The following is a 17,206-nucleotide window of genomic DNA, read 5'->3' on the forward strand; positions in this document are numbered from 1 at the left end:
TTTCAATTTACTTTTGTCAACAGATCACTCAAGCTCTACCTTTGTGTACTATTTTTTCTCGATAACATTAATATAAATAACCAAAATTGTCCAAGCCAACTCAATCTATTATATCATTGAATCTCATTCAGTACATCAATTTCCAAGTAACATTTGTTCTTCCCATTTATTTAAAATTTAAGATGAATTTAATTGGTTTTTATTGATCACCTCAGTATAGTTTAACTGGCATCAATCAGAGGTTCAAATTTTTATCCATACTACATATTTGTTCATCTAAAGAGGACTGGTCTAAACATGGTATTTATTTCTTTATAATTTTTTTTTCTGATTTTTATTATTGTTTTTCTTCCTATCTTTAAGCCATTGTGTTTTTTATTAAAAAAAAAAAATCAAAACTTAGGGTTAAATAATGCACCTATGAAATTTGGGGCTGGTTTCAAAATATACCCTTATCTTTCAAAAGTTTCAATTTTACACTCAACTTCTAAAATTATTGCAAATATATCATTCTGTCAATATTTTCATGGAAAATAAAACAGATATGTGAAATGATAGCTAATGAGTTGATGGGTTGTAAAATGAAAGTTACATGTGGGCACAAATAGTCACATTCAAAATGGTGCTCACTGGGGAGAGACGAAGTAGATAGGTGGGTCTGAGTTTTTAGTCAACATTTTGTGAAATTTTTTTAGTACAATATATGGGGTGGGGATTCGAATTCATGATCTTTTGATTAGAAATTACTAATAGAGGAAGACAGTTTTCATCTTCAAAACCAACAAATTTAATTATCAAGCAGCTCGTGATCCTAGACTCGATTTCTTTGTTATCCTTAATTTTTGTCTTCGTGGGAAGGGAGACGCCAAATTATGTCCATCGTTCATACCCTCTCAAATTTTTTTTTTCTCCCAAATATTTTGATCATGAGAGTAACATAATATTTGATCCAATCTCTCCAAAAAAATGTTTACCCAAAAATGACGTCATTTTTTTTTTGTGACTAAGACGCTTCAAATTTATTTATCAGCTCATTATATTGCCACATTTTCATCTTTAATTTAATGGAAACAACGTAATTGAAACTTGAACTTTGAGTTAAAGGATGTAACTGAAAACTACTTATATCTAAATGTATTTCTCTTTTGACAATTCGTTGCCCAACCCACAACACCAAGTCACATTTTCGTTTTCTTTTTAATTTAAAAGTTGATAGCAGGATATTTTTTTTAAACAATTTTAAAGGTTGAGAGTACATATAATTGAATTTTTTTAAATAATAACAACACAATTAAAACATAGGTTAAATTTCAATTGTATTTTGTATAATTTAACCTTTAAGCTTATCCAGTGATCGGAGAAGATGGAGAAGCATCAAGTAGTTGCTTAATTGATATTAATTACTTTAGCACTAACTTTTAACTCTTTCTCTTTGTTCCAAACCCAAAAGTATTATGAAAGGTGTCGAAGCTTAGCAACTATTTCTATCATTTAATCGCGTCTTAATCTCTTTTGTTATCAACGATACGTGGGAAGAGAATTATATTCCATTTTCAATTATTTAATCAATGATATATATCTTAATTATTTGACTTATGTTTCGGATTGACGATTAAATTATTAGGATTATAATAAGCTTACGCCCAATAGAATACTAAGGATGTGTCTAATATATATATAAATATATGACAATTTGATACGATTCTCATAGTAGACTATTTTTGTACATAATTAAAGACTTCGGGTGTTCTTTTGTTAGTGTGTGATTAATTATCTCATTTATGATCTCGATGAGTCCATTACTGTTATGATATGGAGTAGTTAGTTTTATGAAGTATCGTAGACAATTAATTATTAAAAAATAAAAAAGAAATGATTACTCAAAGGATATTACATTACAATTACAAGTGTAGATACCTACCATTTCTCAGAAGACTATACATGCCTGCATTGAAATATTTTTGACAAAATATGTGTATATAGTTCATATTTGGTAATCGCAGTGGGTAGCAAAAATATTTTATGTATTTAAAAAAATATCGCCAGCTTTTCAAAATTTCAAATATAGTAAACTATTTGAATTTTTATTTTCGAAATTTTTATTATTCTCATTTTACCCTTATGATATCTTATATATATCTTATGTATATCTATATCTGGTATACATCCAATTTATTTATGATATACGTCTGATGTATATCATATCAAATCTATATATGATATACATATATCTAATGTAAATTTGTATATGATATACATCAAATCTATATCTAATGTACATTTGAGGCAACTCTGATTACTTCTGATATACATTCGATGTACCTGTCATATACAGTATCAGATGTACCATGATATACATTATCAGATATACCACGAATATACATAAAATGTACGTATTATACCTATAATATATATATTTGATGTACTTCTAATTTATGATATACTAAATATATTTCCAATTGATATACTAATATACTAAATATAAGGTATATCAAATGTTTAATTTTTACTGGTATATCACTGTTTAAATTCTAGTTTATCATTTCAATTTGTTGATTAATATAATAATATTATCAATAATGTTGATTACTATATCACTACTATTTATTCAATATTAATATTAGTTAGATACTAAATATAAGAGATATCAACTATTTAAATTTATAAAGTATATCAAAATTTTAACTTATCTTTTGGACGTGCATGATCCACATAAACCTTTTATATAATAATTTTATATTTAAAATATAAAAAATAAAAAATTTTGCACCATTGTTTTCATCTAAAAAAAATATTGGATATAATAGTATGATATCAGCACACATATATCATAGATATATTAGTATATAGAATGGTTATATCAGAGGTATATAAGTGGTAAATTAGAAGCATATTAATTATATTTCAAATATATATCAGTGTTATATTAGTGGTAAATCATATATCATATATGAAGTTATATCAGTAGATACCATAGTTATATCAGTGGTATATCGTTTGTATATCAATGGTAATTGTATATCAAATATATATGTATTGTATCAGCGTGGTAAATCAATGGTTATCACACGTATATCAGTGGTAAGACATGTTAGAAGTTGAGTAGATATCATGGTTATATCAGAAGTAAATCAATTGTATATCATTATTATATGAGTGGTATATCAGAGATATATATCAATGATCAGATATATTAAAGGGTGAAATTGTAATTTTACCATATTTGCTAAGCGCTCTTTTATCTTACCCTCCAACCAATTTCCAAGCTATTGACAGATTTATCAAAGCTCCTCCAAGAACTAAATTTGAAGATCTAAATTCTCAGTTAGGTTGATCAAAATATAATACCCAACTTCGGCAGGATTGTAGAGATCTGTTTTTTAGCTGAATTGTTAATTTCTAATTATCAACAAATTACATAGAAGCAATAGGTAGGGTATTCTTTTTATCTGGTTGCAACGCACGTATCTTATTTCATGAGTGTTTTAAGGAGTAGTACAAGCTTCTTGGTTGATTGGAGATATGCTTTAATTAACGTTGAGTTATATTCATTTTGGCTCTTTGAGGATATTAATAATCCATCCCTCGATGTTTTAATAATTCATCCCACAACGATTTTAATAATGTATCCCTCCATGATTTTAATAATTCATCTTATTGGTTGAATCAAATTGTTCTCGAATTACCTGCAAAAAAATGCGATCAACATCCTTCAAATATAGAAACAAATTATAAATGTTTTCTCCCCCTACATTTTGAGTTATTGTGTATATATAACATGTGTACTTTAATCTCTTAAACAAGATCACAAATTATTTATTCTACCAATAATTAATTTAGTTTCACTCACCAAAAAGAAATATTATCTATTCTTTTTAAATTTAAATAACAAAATTACATAATTAATTAATACTAGATAACACTCCATCAAAGTTTTCACCTTCATTTGTAATTATGATATCTCCATCATCTCATTAAACTGGAGCTCTTTTATTTAGCTTCTCCTTATTATGTGTTTCTCACATACCTTTTGAATGAATGGTGCGGTATTTCCTCTTTCAAGAAAAAAAAGTTTCCACCTTCATTAATTAATATCTACGACCATGAATCACATATACCTTCAAAATAAATTAATTTTAAAGACATGTCAACATGGAAATTGTACACGATTTTTTTTCCCTTGTCAAGATCATAGATATGCTAGGTAAAATAAAATATGTATACTTGTCTGATGTTAAGTTTGAAATACAAATTTTAACTTTTTTCAGTGTAAAAATTTTAATTTTGTTTCCTTTCCAACAAACAATGAACTTGTTTGGATTGTTTCCAAAATTTCTATACAATTTTGAAAATGTTTTTAAAAAAAAAAGATGAGAAACAAAAAACCAAATGAGTTGCAAAATGCTTAAGTTTGTTAATAAAATTTGGAAAAAAAAACGAAAAACGAAAAACGAAAACCAACGAACCCTTGTGCAGATTACCAAGAAAGAAACAAGAAATCCATATGATCCTTATGGGACGACATCATAGTTCTTATCTCTTCTTGGTCATCCAAATCAACTCTTTTTTATAATTATGATATACATTTCATTTCTCTTGATCGGAGCGCTTTCATCTAGCCTCCCTGTTGGGTATGTTTCTCACATGCTTTAATGAAATGGTTCCGATATATTTTCGGAAGACAATGAAAGAAACAAGAAATAATAAATATTAACGCTGAAGAACTTCCCCGATAATTGTGTATTATTAATCAATACAATAAAACACAAGCACAACAATTGATATATGAATCAAAGATGTTACAAGTGACACCCACAATAACCACAACTTATTAATGTGTTTTATGCAGCTAAAAGTCAAACGACTTGAATATCAAAATCACTCATCATCCATTTCAAAGGCTAGTAGTGAATGGCACTCCAGTCCAAGGCAGCCATGAACTCCCAACAATAAAATTCTCAACAGTAAACTTTGATGCTTCTGTGGCACTTGTAACTACTCTATAACCCTTCCATTTCACTCTATTGCTAGCAGAAGAACCAGGCCTAAAGTTTTTATACTCTCCATAATACAATGTATTAAGGGCAAAATTACCACTAAATTCTGACCACCCTGTAGGCTTCACCGAGCTATCCAAGTAGTTTTGCAAGTAAACTGTGCGAGAATACTCCTTCCATGGCCTCCCCAAGTAGATTCCAACCGAGCTTCGAGCCGCTTCGAGGTTGGTTGTGGCCATCACCCTCGAGTTGTGGATTGAGATTCCGGTGTTTTGGTTCGGGTTAATGCGGCCTTGGGCGATCACGATGCATTGCTACCCATGGATAGGTTTTCTTGCATAGATCATGCAGTTCTGGAGGACAACCGCGACGTTGCTGAAGATGAAATCGATGGTATCGTAGATGTAGCACTCTCTGTAGAATTATCTTTGGGAATGGGCGTAGAGAGTGTCTTGATATCCCTCGAATTGACACCGGAAAAAGACGGAGAGATCGGAGCTGAGAAGAGGGCTACCGCTTGGTAGTTTTCAGGTCTCTCGGTGTTGCGGAATGTGATGCCACAAGCAATAAAACATTCGCCTCTCAGAACTGAAGAACAAAGTCACACTCTGTTTATGCAAGGATATGAACAACAGTGTACTTCTGATTGCAGCTCGAACTCGGCCTCCGAACCGATCTGAATACTTGGGCGGACCTGCACAAAAAGGTGAGCACTTCGACGATCAAGTCAGTATAGGTCGGATTCCCAGTTTAGTTCGAGGTCAGAAATCATCGTACCTGATCGTGGAGTGAGGTCCTCTATTTATGGGTGGTAGTCCCGCTAATTTCGCGGCGGTTACACCCGGTAATCTCGGGATCGTCGGTTACACCCGGTAATCTCGGGCCCGACGGTTACACCCGATAATCACGCCGCTGACAGTAGCTCACATCGGCCCGCACCGAGCTTCCTGGTAGATCGGACCTCGGCCAGGTTCACCTCGGCCCTCATACTTAGCATCTGTCAACGCTAGTGGTGGTGATCTCGGCGGTCCGAGCTGGGGCATGACTCATGGGTCACCTTGGAGCACCAATGGCTGTCCTCCACGTGTCCAGGGTATTCTTTCCCCAAACACACTCGAAGGCGTTTACAAACAGTTGTTGGTTGTTGCCAAAATGTGAAATAATGAGAATTTGTTAAATTTGTGAATTAGGATTCTTTTGTTTCCGACCTAACTCAAACATATATGTCAAACTCATCTCTGAATCTCTGATAAAGTTTAGGGTTAGAATTCGTAATTCCATATAAAATGTCATTTTTAAAAGTATTGGTACTTAGCTTAACATCAAAAGCTCCTTTCCTTTTGTTAAAAAACTAATTTTCCACTGAAAAAAAGGAAAAACAAAAAACTTTCACTAATCCATAAAATTAAAATTTCTAATTGAAATTATTAACCCAATTAAAATCTTCCTCAAATAACGTTAAGGACTAATCTCCATTTCATCTCTTAAATTTTGGGATTATCCCATTATGATTCCAAAATTTTAAAAGTATATCTAGAGGAAAAAAAGATGAAGGAGAGAAACTCACAAACAGTAGCAGAATTGAAAGCTATGAAACCTCCTCCAACACTTCTACTCTCAATGATAATGGTGTACCTCAATCCATCCCCTAAAAGCATTATATTCTTCATTTCATTCTCAATCACCACACTCTCATCATAAACCCCTCTCTTCACATATATCACAAATCTCTCGCTCCCGCTCCTCCTTCCCGCCGCCCCCAACGCCATCGGAATCGTCCAGTAATTCCCCGACCCGTCCTGCGCCACCACCAGATCCACCTTCGGCTATGTCGAATGCACCAGCTGCTGATCCCCGACCCGAACCCACGTTGGAAACTCCCCTCTATAACCCGTCTCCGATTTGGATTCCGAGTAGTTATTCATCGCCAAACTGTTGCTTATAAGCTTGGTCAGGTTATTATTCGCCAGCAGCGGGAAAGCCACGTGGAGGTCTGTGAACCCGGCGCGACACGTGTCGAGATTGGTGAGGGCAGAGCTGAGCCACGTCTGAATATCGAAATCAGAACATTTATTGGAGAATGTTTTATTGAGTTGAAGGATTGTGGTTTTGTAAAGCTGTATGCAATCAGCCCATGCCATTCTATCTTTTTCGGTACGGCTATTAAGGCCGAGTTGCTTTGTGAGCCACGTGGAGGTCCGTGAACCCGGCGCGACACGTGTCGAGATTGGTGAGGGCAGAGCTGAGCCACGTCTGAATATCGAAATCAGAACATTTATTGGAGAATGTTTTGTTGAGTTGAAGGATTGTGGTTTTGTAAAGCTGTATGCAATCAGCCCATGCCATTCTATCTTTTTCGGTACGGCTATTCGCCAGCAGCGGGAAAGCCACGTGGAGGTCCGTGAACCCAGCGCGACACGTGTCGAGATTGGTGAGGGCAGAGCTGAGCCACGTCTGAATATCGAAATCAGAACATTTATTGGAGAATGTTTTGTTGAGTTGAAGGATTGTGGTTTTGTAAAGCTGTATGCAATCAGCCCATGCCATTCTATCTTTTTCGGTACGGCTATTAAGGCCGAGTTGCTTTGTGAGAGTTTTTGCTGTGATAGCTCTCTGCATGGCGATTTTGCGAACCATTTTTTGAATTCTGAGAGCTTCGTTGGGTTGAATTGTTCGACGTTAAAGAAGTGTTTGCACAAGTTAGGATATGGCATTCGGCTGCACCATATGTCGATGGTGTTGGCCGAGAGAGAAGGGGAGATTAGTGAAACAACGAACAAAGAAACGAGAACGATGAAAAAATGAAGCTTTTGAAATCGAATCATCTTTTTCAGATTTTCTTTTTTTCTTTTGGGGTTTTGATATTGAAAGGGTTGGTGGTTTATATAGAAAGGGAGAGGATGAGTTTCATAGGGATGTGTGTTTGAATCAAGCTACAACCGTGAGTCTAATTCAAATAGAAGTAGTTAGGTGAATCTCAACTCATTTCCACCTAAAATGGTGGGAATTTCAACAACTTCAAGAGCCTATATAAGAAAGTCATTCCTCCAGCAGCAAATCATCCCTTCCAAGCTCGTTTTCAGCTTAATTTACTTTTTCTTTCATTATATAACTTGTTCTTAGGCTTTAGATTTATATTTTAGATGTTATTTTCTTGTGTTTTCATAGTTTTGCTTCTCGTATTGCTTTTAATTCAAGTTCTACCTTTTGTTCTTCGTTTATTCTGTTCTTCTTTAGCTCTTTAGCGAGTTTACACTCCCCTCGTGATCGAAATAGAATAAGGTCAAGCTAGAACTCTTTATACGACTCACTTATTCATTTTAATTCAATGAAAAATAGTTTCTTTATGTTTTCATGCATTTTATTTCCTTTAATAATGTTCTAAAATAGGTAAAACTTTCGTTGTAGAAATCGTTCATATGCTTTAGATTTATGCTTTAGTTGTTATTTCCTTGTATTTTCATACTTTTGCTTACCGTATTGCTTTTAATTAAAGTTCTATCTTTTGTTCTTCATTTATTATGTTCTTCATAAGTTATGTAGCGAGTTTACACTCCCTTCACACTCTAAAGAGAAGATGGTTAAGCTAAAACTCCTTGTACGACTTACTTATTCATTTGAATTCAATGAAAAATACTTCCTCTATGTTTTCGTGCATTTTCTTTCCTTCAATCATGCAATAGATTAGTTATCAACCTCTTTGTGAAATGCCTTAGTAAAAATGATTTGATTTCCAACACACTCGGAATTTGTCCAGAATGCGCCTGACACTTTTTTGGGTTGGTTTCTAAAAACTTCTCTTTACGTCTTTTTTTCCATTTGGCCAGTGGAAACTTGACATATACACTAAAGCCCAGCCCTAAGAAGGGTAAGTTAGGTAAAATAATAAGAAACCAATATGAGATGTGACTTAGACATAAGCACATAAAACGGTCCTATACATAGGTCATCTGACCCATAATGCAAATGAGTTGATATATATTCTCTAGAATTGTAATCACACATAGATATATGATTGTAGGTTACCCTAGCCTTTGTAGCAACCAAAAGCGGTAGTGAAAGAGTAGAACTAAGTTTCCCAGTAAAAAAGCTAGAATTACGCATGGTGCATTTTCCCAACATCGTGTATTTTCCATGTTTTGCATCAAAATTAGGGTAGAAAGCAAAGAGGTTGAGTTTTATTAAATGACTTGATATTTAAAACCCCAAACAACAACATTTCATCACAATTTTCTTCATAAACCACAATTGCATATTTGAACCATTCACTCCTTAGAAACTGCTTTGAAAGAAACAAATCCCTGAGGATTCGACCTTGAATTACTCCCAAGTATTACTTGTGCCTGTGTGCGCTTGCATGAGTCTCTAATCACTTTAAAGGTAGAGAAATACCCAACAATTCTATTAGCTATAGTTTCCTCTATTTCAAGTAGAATGGTGAGTACTCAGAGATGAGGCTCACCCTTTTGTGTCTATAGATTTATTTTATTACTTGTTTTGATTACAACGGGAGTTTGGTTAAAGCATGTTTTGGTCTCTTGGGAGAGAACGACGACAGTCTGGGCATTCAATACTTTTGGGATGCTAGAGCATGGTTAGCAAAAGGTGAAAGCATCTGAGCGAAATCCTCCTTGATCGATTTATATTTAAATCGTTTCTTCTTTGTAACTTGCATGTCATCTGTGTTGAATGCTCCAGCGTTGTACATAAAAGATTTTTGTAGCTGGCTATTTTACTGTTTTTACACCATACTTTTAAATCAATCACAATACTTGAATCAAACCATTATTTTTCTTTTTGGTATTTTAAACTACCGAGTCGAAAATATAACTCAAATCCCTATGGAGACAACCTTGTTTGGTACTACAATTGATTATTTAGTTTATATTTGCACTATATTTTGCCTAGTTGTGAGGAAGCGAACAAGTTTTTGGCCTTACACGGGGATTTATATTTTATATTTTGATTTTAGTATTTGGAATACGGTGCTTGAAGAGTCCCTCACTTTTCTTTCAAGTGATTTGTGTAGTGAATGAACGATTTCCCTACATTTGAATTCGCGTTTGACCCAGAACCAGAACGTACCTTAAAAAGAAGGGTTTAACAGTGAGTACAGTGTATGAGAGGGGTTGCAATAAATCTGAACGCACCAAATCCCCCCGAACAGGAAGTAGAGAAGATATCAGGGGCTGGAGCTTGCCAAGCCGTGCCAGTACTTCCTCTGAATATCGTCCTGCTCGCGGATGATGTAATGTAGGAGATTAGAGCTTATTCGGCCCCAACATTCTATAACTTTAATTCTTCTATTGCAGATACTATAATTGAAGCCGATAGATTTTGCGGTATTTCATGCAAGTGGTAGATTCGCCTGAAGTTATTCCCTTAGTATCTTAGGGATACTGCTTGAGCATTGTTGGATTCTCTACCTACTGAATCTATTACTTCATGAAACGACTTAGCTGTGTTGGATCGGTATGACAACCCTAGAGGGGGGTGAATAGGGTTTAATTAAACTTTATAATCTTTTTACTACGGTGGGCCCAAATTTAAACAAATAAGTAAACTTTTTTAGGAACAATTAATTTTATCACAAATTAAACAATAAATTAGAAATACAAACACCCTAATTAATTTCAAGAGAGCAATTTTAATTCTTATGATTAAGCACAATAAATCACATACATGAAAGATACTCTCAATTGAACTCATCAATTTATCTAAAAAAAAGTTAAACATCAAGAATTAAAACACCATCGGTATGCCAAAAATAAAATCAAGATACCAAAAATATTAAATGCTAAACAAAATAATTTATAAAGAACAATCAACATTGATATCAATTAACAACAAAACAATATCGCATTTATACCACTTAAAAAGTATTGCAAATTAAATATAGGCAAACACTGATACCAATTGTTTCTGATCATAGGTACACTCTGATTTATGTCAAAAAAAAATTACAAATTAAATATAGGCAAATGACATCATAAAAATATTAATTTGACTACAAAAGAATTTAATCAAAGATAGAAAATGCAAAAATCACAAAAATCAATTGAACACTTTTGAGCAACATGTTAACGGAATACTAGAATATAAACTGATTCTTAGCTACTCCCCCTATGACAAAGAATTCAACTACTCTTTTCAAACAAAATTTCAAAACAAACAATTTTCAATAATGAACAAAAATTTTGAAATTAATTTTCATAGAGAGCACATAGTTTATGGCCAAAAAGCATCTAAACAAATTCTTTAAAGAGAGTAAACAATAACCATCACCTATCAAAAACAATATTTCACAACACAAAATTTCAACCATCCATAACAATATTTTTCAAGACAAAATATCCTCAATATTTTTCAAGAAAACACAAGGATAACAAGCAACTAATGGACCAAAAATTAAAGACTTTAAGTTTATCAAAGAATCAAGCAATTTGGATAAATCTTAACATCAAAATTTCAATATTTTGATAAATCATAAATTAACTTTGATAAATATTAAAAACCAATATTCGAATATCATGTAAAAGATGCCAAAATAGATATTCAATCATTTCTCCAAGACATATAATCCAATATTCAAGCAATATAGACAAATGTCAAAATAATACTCAATATCTTCAGTATGATGCAAAATTGATATTCAATAATTTCTCAATGACATATAACAATCCAATATTTCAAATAATTAGCAACAAACATTATCGATAAGTCTCAAAATAATTTACCACAATGTTTTTCAAGAGAATTAATCCACTAATTCATAAATAATCGACCAATAGACATAAGTGCCAAACATATTCTCAATTTAGTCAAAGGAATTTTATTTGATAAACAATAAAGTTCAAGAGACAAATTCAAACTTTTCTAACCCATCAAGAATATATAATTATTCCATAAATTATATCAATAGCATAATAATCTAAAAAAATGAAGGTTACCACATAGGCAATTTTTCTTTGTTAGGTTCAAGCAAGCCAGGACGTTGCTCATTTGAAATTTATTTTCAATTTGAAGTCCAAAGCAACCCTTTGCTTCTTGAAACATACCTACAAAAATAAAACTCAACCAAAAGATCTTGGTACCCATTTCTTGGGTCCTTCATTGTAAGGAAGCATAGATTTTGGAACCCACTTCAAGTTAGTTCCAACATTATTTGTATTTAATTTTGGCAAATAACATGTATGAAATTTATGATCAATTTTGCCACAAGAATAACAAACAACATTAGGCAAGAATTTCTTTTTAACAAAATGATTTGGCACAATAGTTTTCTTATAGAAATTCTTCCTTGGAGTATTTTTCAATTTAAAGCAATTAGGCCTAGTATGACCTTTAACTCCACAAAAATGACATGTAGGCACAAATTTGTCATTATGCATATAATTTGATTTTCCATGAACATGCTTAGACACAAGTTTAGCACTATGTATATAATTAGTTCTAACATAAGCATGTTTAGGTACAAATTTTGATTCTACATGCATATTTGTCTTTCCATGCTTAGGCATAAATTTAGAACTTGCATTTACATTTGAAGCTCTAGATTTAGACAAGTGACAAGAATAAGCTTTATGTCCATACTTGCCACATGAGGAACAAACAACATTATACAATGATTTATTTTTTTCAACAAATTTGTGCACTCTACTTTTTTTTGGGAAATTTTCTTTTGGAGCATTGTGAGACTTTGCTATTTGAGAAAAATTTCTTCTAGAAGAAGTAGTTCGTGCATATTTCAATTTAAAACACTTGGGTCTAATATGTCCTTCAATACCGCAATGATGATGCTTAGGCACAATAGGTGATGCTTTAACAAAGATAGTTTTAGAACTTGAAGGAGTAGAACATTCATCTATATAGCCTAAACCTCTCTTATCACCAAAAGATTTGCTTACTTCAATTATTTTATCTAATCTTTGACTACCTATTGTCAACTTCTTAATAGACTCTTTTGCAATTTCAAGTTCTTTAATTGCAAGCATTTCCTTTTCCTTAAGCACATGCAAAAGATCATTTTTCTCATGACTATCACATTCAAGAAATTTAATTTTATCAATAAAAGAAATTTTCTCTTTTTTTAAAGATATATTGCTAGTTTCTAAAATAACAATTTCACTTTCTAAACTAGTAATTTTATCTTTTAACTTCAAAGAAAAAGATTCAATTTTCTCATTTTTGTTTCTCAAATCATTTAAATCCAATTTTAATTCACATGCTAAAGATTTGAGATCCTCATTTTCCTTTTCAAGAAATTTAATCCTATCATTCAAGATATTTTTCTCATCATAACAATCATCAATATTTTCATGTAACAACATATCATTAGTAGCTCTATTTTTCAAACAAGAATTTTCATCTATCAAAAATTTATTCTCTATGGATAATGTCTTATATTTCTTTGATAGTTTAACATATTTAGAACTAACTTTTTCTAAATCACATTGCATGCTTTCAAATGCATCAAACAATTCATCATATGAAGAGGGTTTATGAATTACCTCATTGTCATCACTTTCAAGATCGCTCCCATTGTCTTTATGAGCCATCAAACACAAAGAGGATCGATCATATTTTTCTTTTTCCACTTCATGGAATTTTTCTTGATTTTGAGAATTATAATTCTCCTTCACATCAAATAAATCATTAGTAGTACAAGGAGAATTTTCAATACTATAAGCATCATCAAGAAAATTCCAAATATCATATGCATATGTTAAATGTGAAATTTTATCACATATATTTTTATCTAAAACCCAACATATGATATTTATAGCTTTGATGTTAAAAGAAATCATTTCATCACTTAATTTGAATTTTGATAAATCATTTTCACAAACATACAACATATCAAAATCAATAGCAAGCAAAAAAGTTTTCATTCTATGTCTCCAAATATCATACTTTTTACCATAAAAGAAAGGAGGTCTATCAATGTAATAACTTTCCAAAAAATCTAAAGTTGTCATAGCTCTAGCAATTAAGCTTTTCAAATAATTTTTCAAAAATTAACAGGATACTTAATATCAAGGTAAATTTGAAAAATAATTTTTGTGGAAGAGCGAAACCGATCTCTGATACCAATTGTTGGATCGGTATGACAACCCTAGAGGGGGGTGAATAGGGTTTAATTAAACTTTATAAACTTTTTACTACGGTGGGCCCAAATTTAAACAAATAAGTAAACTTTTTTAGGAACAATTAATTTTATCACAAATTAAACAATAAATTAGAAATACAAACACCCTAATTAATTTCACCACCCAAATAATTCAAATATAAACATTGAGCATAAATATGAATAACAAATTCGAACAATTAATTTTATGCAATTTGTAATAAAGAAAATTAATTGCAAAAATTAAATAGAGTAGGGTTAGAGAAAATGACACTGGAAATTTTATAGTGGTTCGGCAACAACCGGCCTACTCCACTCCCCAAGCGCCTCTTGGGTATTCGATTAAGAAACTTTGACTCTTTCCACGGTAGGAGTCAAACCGGTTTAAAACCTTCTTTTTCTGGGAGCAAGAAGAAACCCGATCCTTTCCACGGTTCAGGATCAAACCATTACAACACTCTTTTTCGGGCTCAAGAGCAACCCTTACAAATGATATGGAAATTTGAGAATAAACTTACAAACTCTCTCAAAGAGTGGGTATACAAATATTTGCTCACAAATTTGTAAGAAAAAATTCTTACAAATAAAAGCCCTCAAATTGGCTAAAAGAAATAAAATTGAAAGCTCAAATATCTCTCAAATAAAAAATCTCCCTCAAGAATATAGAACAAAAATTGAAGCTTTGAAGAGAGATTAACAATGTAGAAATTTGGAGAGAAAATTGGGAGAGAATGAGTTGTATAAAATGTTGAAGGAAGTGGGGTTTAAATAGGTGAGGAAAAGTTGAAAATAAATTTGAAATCGAAATTGAATTTGGACCATTAGATCTTTAATGATTGAAAATCAAAGGTTGAGATTTAATTGAATAAAATAATAATAAAATATTATATATGGATGTGTCAAACGGCTATATATATATATATATATATATATATATATAATATAATATATATATATTTTAAAACAAATATACATTTAATGTGATGTGACATATATATATATATTTTTTACTTTTTATTATTATTATTTTTCTTTCTTTTAAGTTACCCTCAACGGTAACTTTGTTTTTTTTTCTTTTCCTTTTTTTTTGACACCATGCCACATGTCAACATTTTGTTGGACCACTTAGTTGATTCAGCTGCCACGTCATCCATCTCGGGTAATTTTTCTTCCAACTTCTTTCGATCATAATTTCTTCGTTTGAGCTCCGATTTGGGTAATTCAAAATTCGTTGGAATCATCGTATCGAGCTCTACGCTGTGGACACTTTAAAACACTAAAATTATCAATAAACAAAATATGTATTATCAGTAAATCATATAATATTATTGAAGCTCATAATAAATTTATGTTTTATAACAATAATTCTTACACACCAAAAACAGTTAATACTAAGTGTGTTTGTTATCATCAAAACATTAATTAATTAAATTAATTAACCGAGATTAAGGGCCAAAAAGCCAAAAAGCTGAACATTTTTTGATGCAATATTTCCCACCATCCAAGAATGTAGAGCTCAGGAGCAAAATTAATAATTTTCAACAACTATCTGGAGAGTTCTTGAGCAAATCATGAGAGATATTTAAAGAACTGTTCCAGAAGTGTCATCGTCATGGTATACCGCATTGCATTCGGATAAACCTATTACAACGTATTGAATGAGGCTACACAGTTTGTTAATAGATACCTCAGCAAATGGAGGGCCATTGTAAAAACCGCATGCTGAAGCATTTGATATTTTTTAGAGAATCTCGAGCAATAAACACCAATGGTCAAAGTCCAGGGTTGCCTCAACGACAAGATCTAAGGGCTTAATAGCATATGACGTGATAGCATATATGAATTCCAAGATCTCAAGACTGGCTGACATAATAATGAAGAATGAAACTTCAGGTGATGTTGGAGCTAGCTTCCAAGGAAAAAGTGAATGTTGTGTAGAATGTGCTATGTCCGTATTGTGAAGGAGAACATCAGTTTGAGAATTGTCCAGGCAATCCTACCTCAGTATTTTATTTGGGTAACCCACAACAGAATATGAATAAATTATATGGGAAATACGTACAACCCAAATTGGATAAACCATCCAAATTTGAGTTGGGGAGACAATCAATTAGGACATGATGCTAGAACTAGCAATGCCCCGACATATCATCAAAAGGTTGAATACCAAACTGATTTCTCTTGACAAAATCAACAGGCCGCTCAAAAGCCTATTGAGACTTTGAGTTTTGAAGAGATATTCAGGGCCTACATGAGAAAAAATGATGCCAATGTTAATAGTCAATATGCGTTGCTGCAGAGTCAGACAGCATCCTTACGGAACATGGAGATGAAAATTGGCCAATTAGCAACATACTTGAAAAATAGACCCAGAAGCCTGCTTCCAAGTAATACTGAGCAACCCAAAATAGACGAAAATGAGCAATCCAAAGCATTAACATTGCAAAGTGGCAAGGTACTACTGCCAGCGCATCTAGAAGTTGAGCAGTCAGGCAAGGGATTAATAGAAAAGGGCATGTCCGACAATGATAAGGATGACTAGCAAAAGATATGGATGAAACAAACATTGCATGATTTTGGTTTAAATTTTGAACATGTTCCAATCTTTTGTCATAATACTAGTTCAATTAATCTAACCAAGAATCCTATTCAGCATTTTAGGACAAAACATATAGATATCCGATATCATTTTCTTAGAGAACATGTGCAAAATGGAAATATTGTACTTAATTATGTTCACACTGAAAAACAAGTAGCAGATATTCTCACTAAACCATTAAATGAAGAACCATTTTGTAGAAATAGACTTGCACTTGGCATCATTCGCATTTAATTGTCTAAATGTATTTGTTAGGGAGAGAATTTTTCTGTATGTATGATTGAGGGGGAGAATTTTTTTTTACCATGCAATGATTATCTTATTAAGGGGGAGCTGAATTTCATGAATTTTTTTTTTATAATAACAAAAGGGGAAGAATATAGCCACTTAGAGAATGTGTTTTCTTGAGTGGTTTGTCATCATAAAAAAGGGGGAGATTGTTAGCTTTATGGCTTCAATCAAATCAAATATTTTAATGATCAC

At 32.3% G+C, this 17,206-nt stretch overlaps 1 non-coding gene and 1 pseudogene across 1 annotated transcript; both read right to left on the reverse strand.

Moving 5' to 3' along the window:
* Positions 1 to 4,894: 4,894 nt before the first annotated feature.
* On the reverse strand, positions 4,895 to 7,780 carry LOC111023683 (pectinesterase 2-like; annotated as a pseudogene).
* Positions 7,781 to 15,636: 7,856 nt separating this feature from the next.
* On the reverse strand, positions 15,637 to 15,743 carry LOC148208678 (small nucleolar RNA R71). The gene has a single exon (XR_015788586.1). It is a non-coding gene; the product is annotated as a small nucleolar RNA R71 (small nucleolar RNA).
* Positions 15,744 to 17,206: the final 1,463 nt, after the last annotated feature.

Source organism: Momordica charantia (assembly GCF_013281855.1).
Source record: "Momordica charantia cultivar OHB3-1 chromosome 10 unlocalized genomic scaffold, Mcharantia_2.0 BLBB01000010.1, whole genome shotgun sequence".
NCBI classification, from domain to species: Eukaryota; Viridiplantae; Streptophyta; class Magnoliopsida; order Cucurbitales; family Cucurbitaceae; genus Momordica; species Momordica charantia.